We start from the raw sequence: 15,312 nt of genomic DNA, 5'->3' as shown, positions 1-15,312 counted from the left end.
ATATACACACACATTTAAATTTTAATATTGTAACAATATCTGTCTTGGTTGTAAGAATGGAATATTGGTTTTTTTTGTTTTTTTTTTTTTAAACTTGCCTTCTGCAAAAAATGACAGTGTAAGAAACGCTCATTAAAATGTTGGAAGCCTCATTATTTTTGGAATCACACAATTTCTGCAACTGAGAAAATGATGAGCCATCAGGTCTTTTTCCAAATCCACTGGCCTTTCTGGATCTTAGATACCTGCTGGCTTCTTTGTGGATTTTCTCCTTCACAGAAAAGTCATATCAAGAAATAAAATCTTAAGAGTTACGCAGTGGATTGGGGGGAGGAGGGAGGCATGGAACTTTTCCAAATTCTGCCAGCCTGGAAACTAATAACTGAGCTTTGAACTCAGATGCCCTGGCATATGACATGTAACAGGTTACTGCAAAGCCTTCACACAAGGTGCTATCAAGTCTTAAAGATCACCTTACGACCACTAAAAAAACCTCATAAACATTAAATCAGAGCAGCACTGAAATATTACTTGTTATGTCTCTGAAATGCACAGAAGACTTACTACACGTATACAATCGCCTCTCTATGTTCAGGCAGTTACACACGCAAATCTCTCCAAACTGAGATCAGAGCCCTTCATTCCTACTTCCCGTGTATTCTACATGAGCATGGTTATGACATACGAACAAGGGTTTTTTAGATCATTTTAAAGAACATTTCTCATGAAATTACATTTCTTCTGAAATACTTGAGCTTCTTAATGGAAGCTGCAGTCACAAAGGACTTGACCAATAGGTACCTAGGTACAACTGGTTGATGGGTGGATTAACGACACATTTAGCTAGACAGATATTCCTCAAATTGATTTACATGAAAACTGTATGTTGGTGTTTCCTATACCTGTTTGTTCTGGTGTTATTTGCATATTTTCGTCATCCACAGCATCTAAGGAACAATTTCACTTTTGCACATCTTTCCCGTGGGAGTGTGAATCCCTCTCCTCTCAGGGAGGACGTCTGCTTTATCATGCCTTGTACGTGTAGAATGAGTTGCTATACAACACTTAGCAACAAATCTCCCATATTTCTGCTATCTAACATGTGGTATTCTGTCCTTTTACCACCCACTTTCATCTCTGTAATTAACCAACATTATTCACTAGCTATTGATTTGTCAGTGTATATTAACTTCATCATGGAAAGATTGGCATTTCAATTGACATAGAATCAAAGGAATGGATTCTTCTCTCAGGTAAGCACTGCAAATGATAAAAGTCAGCCACCACTCATGCATGTAGAAAAATCCTGGATTCTTCCTGGGAAGTGTCAAAATTACCAAAATATCTTATCTGTAGTCAAAAAAAATCCCAACCCAAACCAAAAAACAATACCATAGATCAGTGATTTGATTTTATTTAAACTCACAAGAGGATTGCCTATTCTGTTTTTGGAGACCCAAAGGAATGTTGTTTCTCGTTATTCATGGATTGTAATTATATCTGTTGGATCTATGTGTTGGAAGAAGGCCTTTTCATCAGCAAGAACAGATTATACAAAAAAGAGAAAGCATTTATGTTCAAAGATCTACTATGGTGGCAAATATTAGCAGAGCTCCCCTTCCTGTGCAATTAGCTGTTTCTACATTGTGACAAAGTTCCTCCTCTATCTTGGTGGGTCCTGAGCTTATTGGCGGATTTTCTTGCCTCAGAGATTCACCATGTGGTTGGGGAACAGCCCAGAGACCTTCCCCTCTGGGAGAACCCACAGTCCAGGTCAATTAGGAGGTTTGGGGGGGAACCCGGGCCCGCCCTCTACTCCGGGTTCCAACCCAGGGCCCTGTGGACTGCAGCTGTCTATAGTGCCTTCTGTAACAGCTGCATGACAGCTATAACTCCCTGGGCTAATTCCCCATGGCCTCCCTCAAACACCTTCCTTATTCTCACCACAGGACCTTCCTCCTGGTGTCTGATAACGCTTGTGCTCCTCAGTCCTCCAAGCAGCACACCCTCTCACTCTCAGCTCCTTGCGCCTCTTGCTCCCAGCTCCTCACACTCCCACCACAAACTGCAGTGAGCTCCTTTTTAAAACCCAGGTGCCCTGATTAGCCTGCCTTAATTGATTCTAGAAGCTTCTTCTTAATTGGCTCCAGGTGTCCTAATAAGCCTGCCTGCCTTAACTGGTTCTAGCAGGTTCCTGATTACTCTAGTGCAGCCCCTGCTCTGGTCACTCAGGGAACAGAAAACTACTCATCCAGTAACCAATATATTTACCCTCTACTAGACTCCTGTACCCCACTGGTCTGGGTCTGTCACAACATGTAAAACATATTGGGAGATCACAATCACATACTATTTACCCACCCAATCCCAAGTCCTTGAATGTTCTATACATGGTAAATGTCTAACTTTGGAAATCAGTAATTTTTGACACTGCATCTTCAAAACTCTGAAAACCTTTTGTAGTCAGCTATTGTTAACGTTCAGATACCACAATGACACCTAGAAATATCTAGGCAGGTTAGAATGTTACAGAGTGAAAAAACAATGTGTAATGTCAGGAATTACAAAATATGCAATTCCTCTTACTGACATAATATACCACATTTAGACCCAAAATTACAAGTATGCCTTACCAGGTTGAAGAAAAGCAGTTTCCTGCTGCCTACACATTTTAGCTTTGAGGATAATTATGTTCTTCTTGAAATCCTAGCTATAGTTCTTCAATTACTCACTAAATGAAGTCCTCTGCTAGGGTGCAGAAAAAGCTCACCTCCTCCAACCACTTCTCTATCTTCTGTTTTTTAAATTCATGTAAATGAAGTAACATTCACGTAAATGCCATTCAACTTCTATGTTTACTTTATCATCTACAGCTGCAATTAAACATAATCCACCCACACCATCCAGTGGCGGATTAATGATTTTGCTGCCCCTAGGCCCTGACATAATTGCCGCTCCCAGCCCCATATGAACTTATTAAACATCAATATTTTCACTTTTTACTTCACTATTACTTTCAACTATTTTTTCTGTCTCACTGTCGACTCTAACTGACACAACACAGGAATCTATTTTGCGCATTTTTGCTATCATTTCATTTTCCCTTTCTCTCTTTTGTATAGCATTTTTTTTTTAATTGAGAACCGCTTAATTTCTTCCTTCCAGTCATATTATTAACGTTTAGGATTCTCGCAAGTATGTTTACTAAATGGCGTCGCGCCATCATTGGTGGTTTCAATATGCGCTATGATTGGTAGAATCGCGGAGTCAATGATGCCACAATCACAAAAATGCTGCCGCCACTGCAAATTTGCTGGCCTAGGCCTTGTTGGCCTAGGCGATAATACAGCGCTAACACCATCACATATGGTATCTACTTGTCTCAGGAGTTCATCAATTTACAGAAAGGACAATAATTTGCCAAAGCAGGTTTCCCCTGCCCTTCTTTTAAGTTGGAAGGTGTGCTTATCATTAAATATAAAGTGCTTTTGTGGGGGAGAAAAGGGGTACTCTGGGTTGCTCTCCCATTTTCTTCCTCAGCATCGCCTTTGAGTCCCACAATACAATGACCTACTCTCGAGCCAAGGAAGGTAGGTCAAATCTCCCACTGGAGACCATTAATGCTGTTCCAAACACTAGATCATTTAAGGAAACATGCCTCCTCCTCACTTCCAGTTCACTCCCCCTACTAATCTTCATCTACTTGAAAGAGAGACTGGGTTTAGGACTCAAATTCGGGTCTCCCGTATAGCAGGAACCAAAAATAAAGTTATCAGTATTTTACATCTGCTATTGATTTTGAATGGAACTTTTACCTGCAGCAAGATTCTAGAAACTTTAGAAACAATTTAAAGTTACAAAACAATATTAAAACATTATTTTAAACTAAACCCATATTCTAACTGCAATATTTGTATTGCCAATTGTGTGAGGAGCAACAAACAATGTTTTGTGTCACTGGACAGATCTATATTTTGTCAAAAAACAGTTTTGCTTTAATCTAAATTAATCTGATTAGCAACTATTTCTAAGAATGATTAAATTTAATTTTAATTAATGCTTTTTATAAATGTAAATGCATTCCAGAAAGTACTTTTAATAAGAGGTACCCAGAAATCACCTACTACAGGACAGGCCCAACAAGGACAATAACAGAACACCACTGGCCATCACATACAGCCCCCAGCTAAAACCTCTCCAGCGCATTATCCACGATCTACAACCTATCCTGGAAAATGATCCCTCACTCTCACAGACCTTGGGAGGCAGGCCAGTCCTCGCCTACAGACAACCCCCCAACCTGAAGCAAATACTCACCAGCAACTACACACCACACCACAGAAACACCAACCCAGGAACCAATCCCTGTAGCAAACCTCGTTGCCTACTCTGTCCCCATATCTACTCTGACGACACCATCAGAGGACCCAACCACATCAGCCACACCATCAAGGGCTCATTCATCTGCACATCTACTAATGTTATATATATGCCATCATGTGCCAGCAATGCCCCTCTGCCATGTACATTGGCCAAACCCTCCGCAAAAGAATAAATGGACACAAATCGGACATCAGGAATGGTAACATACAAAAGCCAGTAAGTGAACACTTCAATCTCCCTGGTCATGCTATTACAGATTTAAAAGTCACTATCATTGAACAAAAAAACTTCAGAAACAGACTTCAAAGAGAAACAGCAGAACTAAAATTCATTTGCAAATTTAACACCATTAATCTGGGCTTGAATAGGCACTGGGAGTGGCTGGCTCATTACAGAAGCAGCTTTTCCTCTCCTGGAATTGACACCTCCTCATCTATTATTGGGAGTGGACTACATCCACCCTGATTGAATTGGCCCTATCAACACTGGTTCTCCACTTGCGAAGTAACTCCCTTTTCTCCATGTGTCAGTATAGAATGCCTGCATCTATAACTTTCATTCTATGCATCCGAAGAAGTGAGGTTTTTACCCACGAAAGCTTATGCCTAAATAAATCTGTTAGTCTTTAAGGTGCCACCAGACTCCTTGTTGTTTTTGTAAACCTGTCTCTTGAATATGTTCAGTATTAGCAAATGCCAAATAAGGAGATAAATCAAAAGACTGGTCAGCACAAATGAATCACACATCCAAATATGTTGTTTAGTGGGAGATTCATAATGAGAGATGAATAACTATAGATAAAGTCACTAAAGCAATTGCCTCTGAGAGCTGTGCACAGGCCTGTTTGAAAAATCAGCGGTCTCAGTCCACTGCCAGTAGAGAGTTGTCTTTATTAAAAATGCTAACCTGTGAGTTGGCACTTACTCACAGAAGAGACACCAAGGATTGCATGTGGAAGGACCACATACTACCTTCTCACAACTTAAGGTGGTTCCCCCCCAGCGTAGGGCTGAGAAAGAACAGTGGGAGAGCGTGAGGAAACTTCTCCCACTGCCTTTTGTACCTGTTTTACAGATAATTAGAAGACCAGTTTCCAATGCTGTCCATCTGGCACCTTTGAAAAACACTACATTCACTTTCAATTAAAAACCCCAAACTACAAACTTAAAAGCATTGCTTCCTTCACTATTGCTTCCACAAATATAGGCTATGTCTACACTAGGAGATGTGACTCCTTTGCTTGTGTACACGTACTCGCACTAGCTTTCACTGAGCTAGCGCGAGTATAAATGGCAGCGTAACCGCAGTAGCACATGTAGCAGTAGTGAAGACACTACAAACTACAAACCTGCCTGAACCTGGAGGATAAGTACCCAGCACAGAGCCTCAACCGTGCCTCTGCTGCACTATGCATGCTACTGCAGCTACACTGTTATTTATAATCAGACACAAGGGGGAAATCACACCCCTCGTTTGCAGTGTAGATGTACCCTAAGACACAGTGCTCACCTTTGTTTTCTAATTTCTTCAGTGTAACTTGACAAAATAACTTATCTCTGAAACTGATTAATGTATAAAGTCAGTCCTGCTAAGCTTTTAGGTAGGCAGACTAAAAACACCAATGCTTTCTCTTAAATGAATTCCATAAACATTTAAAAAGAAAAAAAAAAATCACTTCTATCTGAAAATTTTGATATTATTGAGATAGAGCTCACTGGTCACCTGGTGCTGGTTCTACTACTTTTTACCAGCTGCTAAATTGCATTCAAGCTAAAAACACATTAAATACTTCCCCAAAACTACCTCAGTATGTAAGAAATTGCTGTAGTTAGCACAAATGTTACAGGACTACAATAGGGAAGTGGGGTTGTTTGTGCAGTTGTGAATGTAGAGGCGGTGGGTCCACAAAAATTTCTCTATTAAGTAGTAGTCCACACTATGAAAAAGTATGAGAATCCATGACATACAGGATATGATTTAAGCATATAGGATCAGCTCTTTGATAGCCAAGTGCATGAAATGTGCATTAAAATCGAATACTATTTGACAGCAATTTCTACAGAAGTAGGAAAAACCAGAAATTTGAGTAAATAAATTAGCTGTATGAAGCAGCTAATTTTGCTTTTTAATAATTATCTACCATGGTAGCCCACTGTATTGGTTTGATTTTTGTTTTTAAAAAAAGTCAAATGAAATCAAACTGTTTTTTTTAAACTTACAGCAAAAATATAGATACTGTATAAGAGTAAAAATATATTTCTAGCTGGTTTTAAACGATTCCAAAAATGGCTTAAAGTCTTAACCAAGGTTAATGCAGCTAAATTTTTCCATGGCAAGAACAATCCTGGGGAGGAAGCTCCATTCCCCCCCCCCACTCCACCTGAAACCTCTTCCCTGGTTACCCATTCTGGTCACCATCCACACACCTACTGCACTCTCGACAGGGCTGCCCACAGCCGAACACAAGTCACCACTCCAAGAGAAATGCATATCTTGTTGGCCAGCAGTGAATTTCATGCCTGCAATACTGATTACATTCATGGCAGTCTGTGGCCATGAAACTAGCTGCACCTGTGCCTTGCTATATAAGGGATGTTCACAGCAGGTTACAATGTTTGTTTGTTTACATTTAACAAATTTGTTGCCAATGAGCCGCTTTCACCTTAGAATTGGCAACAGCAAGTAAGGGATATTTTATTTTTTTTAAAGGCGACAACTCTGCTTAGTCTTCAGTTGTGCTGTCAGGGTTTCAAATACCATGTCTGACCCTCTGCTACCTAGAATCATAGAATATCTGGGTTGGAAGGGACCTCAGAAGATCATCTAGTCCAACCCCCTGCTCAAAGCAGGACCAATCCCCAGACAGATTTTTGCCCCAGATCCCTAAATGGCCCCCTCAAGGATTGAACTCACAACCCTGGGTTTAGCAGGCCAATGCTCAAACCACTGAGCTATCCCTTCCTCATGTTAATGAGCTAGACATAGGATCTCAGAACTTGAACAATCTTCATTTAGATTTATAATTTAGGCATTTTTTTCCAAAGGTGTTATCAAAACTATTTACACTGACATGTTACTCTAAACTTTTAATACTTCGCTTTAGGCTTCCTTTTAGCCTTCCTTCCCATCATTCAGTGATATGACAGAACGAGGAGCTCAGAATAAACAGCTGCCTACTGAGCCAAGCACGGTAGCTGACAACTGCAAAGCACTGCCAATTCTGCTTTGTTCTGAGAATCAGAGATAGCACAGCTTCATCTCATTACTTCCAGCTCTGCCACTCAAATACTGCAAAACTGCAATATACTTTGATGAGCAGCTCCGGTGAATTTTGTAGTAGCATTAAAGATAATAATATGAGACTCTGAAGTAGCTTTGATAGTCTCCAGCAGAGCTGATGAACTCCAGTGCCCAATCCCATGGGCTACTTTCCAACTTTTTTTTTTTCCAAATTCCCATCTTCCTCCACAATCATATTTTTAACAATATGTTCTTTTCCATAACAATCTTATAACATGGTTACAAAAAAATATTAGTTTTCCCCCCCATACACGGATACATTTTTGGAATATGTTTAATATATAGGATTTTCACTTAAATATAATGTTGAAAATTACTTAGAATAGGATTTTAAAGGTTTTTGAAAAGTATTTTGTGATAAACATTGTGATTTAAGAGTTTGGGGAAGGATGCACTATTAACTAGAAATATTTACAATAATGCTGTGCAAGTTCTAAATAAGGAAGGTCTTAGCATTGGGTACAATCCACTATTTAAAGAAATTCTGCATTTACTAATAACTACTGTGATGATTTGGCGAATCTGTCTATGCACAATTTACGAACTCTGGTTGATGTTATGAAATTGCTGTATCATGTGTGAAGTTAGTCATATTCTGTGTTCAGGTATCTCCCTAGTCCCAAATCAGGGACAACAGAAGGTAGTTAAACCTTGATGGCTCCCATTCAAATTGGGACAATGGGATGACCACATCCTAAGTAAAACCAATTTTCTCCAACTTCTTTGCAAAAGAGAGTGGGGTTGGGAGAGTGGAAAATCCCCAGAGAACAAAGATCAGGCATTAACACTGAGACTGCAAGGAGTGAGGGCGGGGGGAGGAGAAGAGAAATCGGAGGAATTCACAGAGACAAAGTATCACAGGGGTAGCCGTGTTAGTCTGTATCCACAAAAACAACGAGGAGTCTAGTGTCACCTTAAAGACTAACAGGTTTATTTGGGCATAAACTTTCATGGGTAAAAAAAACGCACTTCTTCAGATACATGGAGTGAAAATTACAGATACAGGCATAAATATACTGGCACGTGAAAAGAAGGGAGCTACCTTACAAGTGAAGAACCAGTGTTGACAAGGCCAACTTTCTCCACTTGTAAGGTAACTTCCCTCTTTTCATGTGCCAGTATATTTATGCCTAAATCTATAATTTTCACTCCATGCATCTGGAGAAGTGGGGTTTTTTTTACCCAGAAAAGCTTATGCCCAAATAAATCTGTTAGTCTTTAAGGTGACACTAGACTCCTCGTTGTTTTTACGGAGACAAAGGATGCTTGGGCAAGAGAGAACAGAGGGGCATGCTTTCATAGCAGAGTGTCCTCCTTTCTTAACTACAGGACAAGCTGATAGAGGAGGAGGAAACTGGATGCAGAGGAAAGAGAGACTCCATGATTCAAAAGAGAAGCCATGTGCAAAAAAGGTACTGGCCTCCTAGAGCAGTGTTTCTCAAATGTGGTCACCAGGAGCTTTTCTTGCAGCCACAGCCTCCTGGGCTGTGATTAGGTGGGGCGAGGGGTGGCGAGGAAAGGGGAGAGAAGTGGCAAAGTAGCAGCCCCTCCCTGTTGCTCCTGGATGCATAGCCTTCATGTTGATTATTAGGGCCACCAGCAGGGGTTGGACCTGCCCCCCTCTGGAGACATCTAGGGCACAACGCTGGAAGCAGGCAGACAGCAAGTTCCCCACCTTCCCAGGGGCACTGGGGCTCAGGCTCTGGTCTTCAGCCTTGGGGAGGTGGGGTGGCAGGCTCTGGCCATAGGGCTTCGGGCTCCAGCCCTTGGCTCCAGCTATGTGGCAGCAGGCCCCATGGTCCAGCCACACAGCCTTGGGCTCCATCCCCAGGCCCTGTCTGTGGGGCTTTGGGCTCTAGACACAGGGCTTCAGGCTCCAACCCACAAGTATTTTAGGAAAAAAAAAAATATGAGAGCAGCCACCAGCAAGAGTTAGTGGCCACACTGTGAGGCCACCAAAAAATTTGTCCTGAGAACCCGTCCTAGAGGAGTCTGACCTGAGCCCAAAGAATGCATAAGAGTGGTGAGGAAATGGAGGCAGAGAAATGTATACAGGTAATTTATTATTTTGTCTAGAGCTGAACATTTCCTATGCTAGCTAACATATAGAGTTATTGGTTTTTGGAACCCTTACCAATGCTTGTGTCTCTATTTGCTTCCATTATCACATGTCCCTGGAGAGGTGAACTGTAAACCTACATTTCCCACAAGGTTGGAGCTCTGAAAGACGATGTGCTAAAACTACTGGGAACTGGGGAGTCTGAGAGGTCAGCACTTGTGCTGGGTGCCTACCTGAGTCTGCAGGGCCATGAAGTCCCATTGTCATGAAGTGATAACAGACAGAGTCTGGGCCCAGGAAGCGTGCAAGAGAGGCCAAGGAAAGAGACAGTGTTGCAGCCTAGTGTTGTGATATCCGGAGGAGACAGCTTTACCAGGTTTGTGACAATTACACTCAAAATAAACAAAGACCATTCCACTGTTTAAATTAAACAATTTCTTTTAAAAATCCCCAGCTTGCTTGACTACTGAGTGCAGTCACTGATAATTGTTAAAAGTTTGGCAAATTACTAGGAAAAAGTGTTTTGGGAAGACAGACAAAAGAAGGAGAAAGAAACAGTGTCGAGAATCGAAGAAGTTGACTTCCTTTGGAGTTGGGATGGGAGTTTTTTGATGGAGGGCCATCAGTACTAGAATTCCCTAACACAAAATGTCAGGATAAGTTCATTTCTTACCTCAACACAAGATATACTTCCTGTTTTAGGCCTTCTCTCAACAGAGGCAGCAACATAATGGCCATCAAGTGTTATCATCCTTGCCATAGAGTTCTCCCACATAGGAAGTGCTATAAAACTTCACCGAAGAAGCAGCAGTGGAGATAGTCCTCACCTGAACACTGATACATTTAATTCTTGTATTCTGGTGACAAGATACCCCAGTAACAGGAGTGCTAGGAATGGAGGAGAGGAAAAGAGAGCATGCACAAATACAGAAATAAGTACCACGTGTGGGTGTAAGGGAATCCTGATCATCTACCTGTGGATTAAGTAGCAATAGAGAGAGAGCAGAGTTAAGGATTCGTGTGGCAACAATTTAAAAATTTCTTGGCTTTCAAATATCAATAATAACTGAAGTCATAATGTTTACTTCTGACATCATTACAATCTTAATGTAATTATGCTTTTTGTGTAGGTATTCATAATAAAATGAAACTGTTTATATAGTGAAACTTTGATTTGTTGTTTAGTTATGAATCTAAGCCCTGAGTTTGATTTGGTTCTAGTTATGGGCCAGATTATCAGTTACTGGGACAACTGCTGCATTTCTTGAAACTGATTGTGCATTCCAAAATTTTAAGCACAATCAGAAGAGGGAGATGGACTATAAGACAGTCACTCTTAATATGTTGTCCACATTATGTAAAAAGTTTGAGACTCTGAATTGTAGTCATCAGGTTTTGTTTTTAGATTAGGTGAAATTATTAATTGAAAATGAGATTAATTATGAATTTAGGCCTTGTTTCCATTTGTAAATTGCTCATGAGTTGATGCTTTTTTTTTTTGTTGGCATCCTTTTGTCTACGAGATGGTGGGAATTGCAGCCTATGATGTAGATGGTTTGCAATGTCTCATGTGACTGAATAGGCCAATCCAAGATTTGCACAATCTTTGGCAGTTATTGCAAATATATCTTGGTTGGGAGCTGCTTGCTTCCTACGGGCTCTTTTCTCTCAAGCTGGAGGCGCCTGCTCCTGTCATGGACTTTGATACCCTGATGGAGACAATGGCACCACTTGTTACGATCACTTGCCAAGATTTCCCATTGGTCAGGATCAATTCTAAATTCCTTCATATCTCGCTTGCATGTGTATTTATAGCGAAGCTTGGGACGTCCTGTTGTTCTTACTCCCTCTGATAGCTCCCCTTATAGCATGTCCTTGGGTATGCATCTGTCTTACAACCTACTCAAATGGCCCAGCCAGCGCAATCATCTCTTTGCCCTTTGAAGAACCTCTCCATTGGTGACTTTATCTTGACATTTCATGTTGAGTATGCAGTGTAAACAATGTAGGTGGAAATTTTTCAACCTTTTCTCCTGATGAACCTAAATTGTCCACATTTCCCCACCATACAGGAGAGTGCTGAGGACGCAAGCTTGGTACACTAGCATTTTGGTCTTGATGGTAAGCTTTGAGTTGTTCCATGCTCTTTTAGTCTGCTAAAGATGGTGGCAGCCTCTCCAATGCGAACATTTAGTTCTTCATCCAATGAGAGGTTGGTAGTCACTGTCGAACCTAAATAGCTGAACTTTTGGACTGCTGCTAGCTGGTTTGCCTTTGAAGGATGATTGAAGGATCTTGTGAAATCCCCCGTCCTAATATAACCATTTTCTTGATGCTGATGGTGACAGCAAATGCCTGACAGGTACTTGAAAGGCAGTCCATGAGTTCTTGTAATAGATCTTCATTGTGGGCTATGAGGGCAGCATCATCAGTGAATAGAAGTTCTCTGATTAGCACCTTTTTTACTTTGGTCTTTGACTTAAGTCAGGACAGGTTGAAGAGTTTCCCATCTGATCTTGTGTGGAGATGCATTCCATCTTTCATGTCCTTAAACGCACAGTTCAAGAGTACCGAGAAGAAGATTCCAAAGAGTGTAGGGGCAAGAACACATCATTGCTTCACTCCGCTTTTCATCTCAAAGCTGTCCAAAGTGGACCGGTCAAGCGACAGTTGCTCTCATGTTGTTGTGGAATGAACATATAAGACTTAACAGGATTGGTGGACATCCTATCTTTTCTAATATTGCAAATAGACCTGCTCTGCTGACTGTGTCGAATGCTTTGGTTAGGTCCACAAAGGTGATGCACAATGGTCGGTTTTGCTCTCTGCTCTTTTCTTGGAGTTGTTGGAGAGAAAATATCATGTCTATGGTAGATCTTCCAGCCCCGAATCTGCACTGTGATTTGGGGTAGACACGATTCGCCAGCTGTTGTAGGCAGACTAAGATGACTTTCACGAAAGCTTTTCCTTTTCCTGCTATGCTTAGTAGTGAGATACCCCTGTAGTTCTTGCAGTCGCCCTTTTCACCTTTATTTTTATACAAAGTGATGATGTTTGCGTCGCGCATCTCTTGTGGTACCTCACCATCTTTCCAGCACTTAAGTAGCAGCTGATAATAGTAATAGTATAGTAATAGGCTGTCTTTCCCGCACTTGAGGATTTCCGCTGGGATGCCATCTTTACCAGGAGCCTTGCCACTTGATAGCAAATCAGTGGTCTTGCTTAGCTCTTCTACAGTGAGCTCCACATTTAGCTCTGGCATGACCTGTAGAGTTGGTATTTGGTCCAGTGATTCGCTGGTGATGTTTCTTTCTTGTGCGTATAGCTCTGAATAGTGTTCAACCCAACAAGAAAACTGCTTGCTTTTATCTGTAATGATTTCATCTGTGTGATTTGAGAGGGGCAACCTTGTTGACAGTGGGACTTAGAGCTTTCTTCAGGCCGTCATACATGACTTTGAGGTTTCCTTTGTCTGAGGCTGACTGTATCTCTTCAGAGAGCTTGATCCAGTAACGATTTGCACAGCATCTGCTTGCTTGCTATATCTCTGTTTTTGCATGATCCATTTAGGGTTTTTTTATATGTAGGTGTTTGCTAATAGTCTGAAAAAATAATTTGCAAACTAGAAATAAATTCACTATTATTTGTGTTATTGTAGGAGAATATGGAGCTTCCTCTACAATCATTAGTGGTCAAACAACACAGCAAGTTCTTACATGGAAAAATAATATTGGGAAAGTATAAAACTTTTTTAGCTTATTGTATTGTGATTGAGAACTGGGAACAGAGAGCCAGCATCATGTGACCAGTTAGCTTTCTGCAGACAACCAGCAAGTGCTCCAGTGAGCCATAGTTTGCAAACTACTCAGCTATAGTAATGCAACCTACATACTACAAGAACTTCTCTGAACTAACAGCATCTGACACTTTGCAAGCCTTCAAAAACTTGATATCCTTGCAACATGGTTCAAATCACATCTCACAAACCATATGTCTCTATTTCCCTGTAATACCTCAGGGCTTTGTAATGGGGTCATTACAGTACTTTCCATTGACATGTTTCCCACTTGCTTCGGTTTTCCATCATTATAGTATAACACCGTCATGGTGATTACACACCATGCACTTTTTTCCTCTCTCTGGTTTGGTTGCAGCCTCTGTTCTGCTGCAGTGTCTGGCAAAGATTCAGGATTAGATAGCTCCACATTTTCTAAACCTCAATTTGGAAAGATTGAAATAACGTTGGCTGGTTTGTGACATGTGTCTGTGATGCCTATAGCAATTTCCAGACTTCAGGCAGTCAGCTTTTGCAGAGGGAGCACAAGATAATGAAGTGCAACAAGCAGCCAAGGGCAGGCAGCTACTGACAAAAATAAGCGGAAGGGCTCACAAGAGTTGGCAGCTATTTGACCTAGTCCAGACAAATCTTTGGAATTAAACTCCAGTGTCCCTAGTTAAGGAAAAAACTTTTATGGTATCTTGAATTTTAAAAGGTACAATTCTTTTAGAAGAAATCGTTTAGGAAATGTAGGGTTGCCAGGCGTCCAGTTTTCGCCCGGAACGCCTGGTCAAAAAGGGACCCTGGCAACTCTGGGTTGGCTCCAAGCTGCCGACAGGGCCATTAAAAGTCCAGTCGGCGGCGCAGTGGAGGCTTGGGGCTAAGGCAGGCTCCCTACTTGCCCTAGCTCCACAAGGCTCCTGGAAGTGGCTGTCAGGGACTGGGATACTCCACGCACTGCCCCCACCCTCAGCACCAGCTCCGCAGCTCCCATTGGCCGGGAACCGTGACCACCCACAGAGCCACCTGGCCGCTCATGTGCCTAGAGGCTGCAGGGACCTGGCGGACACTTCCTTGGAGCCGCAGTAAGCACCGCCGGGACCCCACCCCCCAACCCCTCCTGAGCCCCAACCCCTCATCCCCCACCCCAGAACCCGCACCCCCAGCTGGAGCCCTCACCCCTCTTGCACCCCAACCCCTTCCTGTGCCCCAAACCCCTCATCCCTGGCCCCACCCTCAGCCGGAGCCCTCACCCTCCACACCCCAGCCCCCTCCCCAGCCCAGAGCCCACTCCTGCACCTCAAACCTCTCATCTTCAGCCCCACCCCAGAGCCTGCACCCCCACACACACCCCAACCCCCTGTCCCAGCCCAATGAAAGTGAGTGAGGGTAGGGAAGAGTAAGCGACAGATGGAGGGGGATGGAGTGAGTGGGAGGCGAGGCCTTGGAGAAGGGACGGGGCAGTGGTGTTCGGTTGTGTGTGATTAGAAAGTTGGCAACACTAAGAAAATCACAGAACTACAGGCCTCTACCCAAAACATCGGAAAGTATAGACATGAACATAGCCATGATTACAATCACTTAAAAAAAAAAAAAAAAAAAAAACAGCAATCCCTCACCTGTTCCAAAGAGAATCAGAAGAGAAAAAAGGGAAGAAAAAAAAGACAAAACAGCAAGTAACAAAAGGGCGGGCCTCATTCAAAGCCAAGTGAAGTCAATGGAAAGACTCCCATTGACAAGCTCAGGCCTAAAGTGGGTAAATATGAGAAACAAAGTTTCTGTTCTTTAAAAT

The 15,312-nt window shown here is 42.1% G+C and overlaps 1 protein-coding gene across 2 annotated transcripts in view; it reads right to left on the bottom strand.

Annotated features, from left to right (window-relative positions):
• The window catches only part of LOC117884022 (CGG triplet repeat-binding protein 1-like), a 58,472-nt gene that overhangs the window by 23,665 nt on the left and 19,495 nt on the right, over positions 1–15,312 (bottom strand). The window lies entirely within an intron of this gene.

Source organism: Trachemys scripta, chromosome 10 (genome assembly GCF_013100865.1).
Source record: "Trachemys scripta elegans isolate TJP31775 chromosome 10, CAS_Tse_1.0, whole genome shotgun sequence".
Classification (NCBI taxonomy): domain Eukaryota; kingdom Metazoa; phylum Chordata; order Testudines; family Emydidae; genus Trachemys; species Trachemys scripta.
The sequence above is the reverse complement of the archived record's forward strand: the minus strand, read 5'-3'. Positions and strand labels throughout refer to the sequence as shown.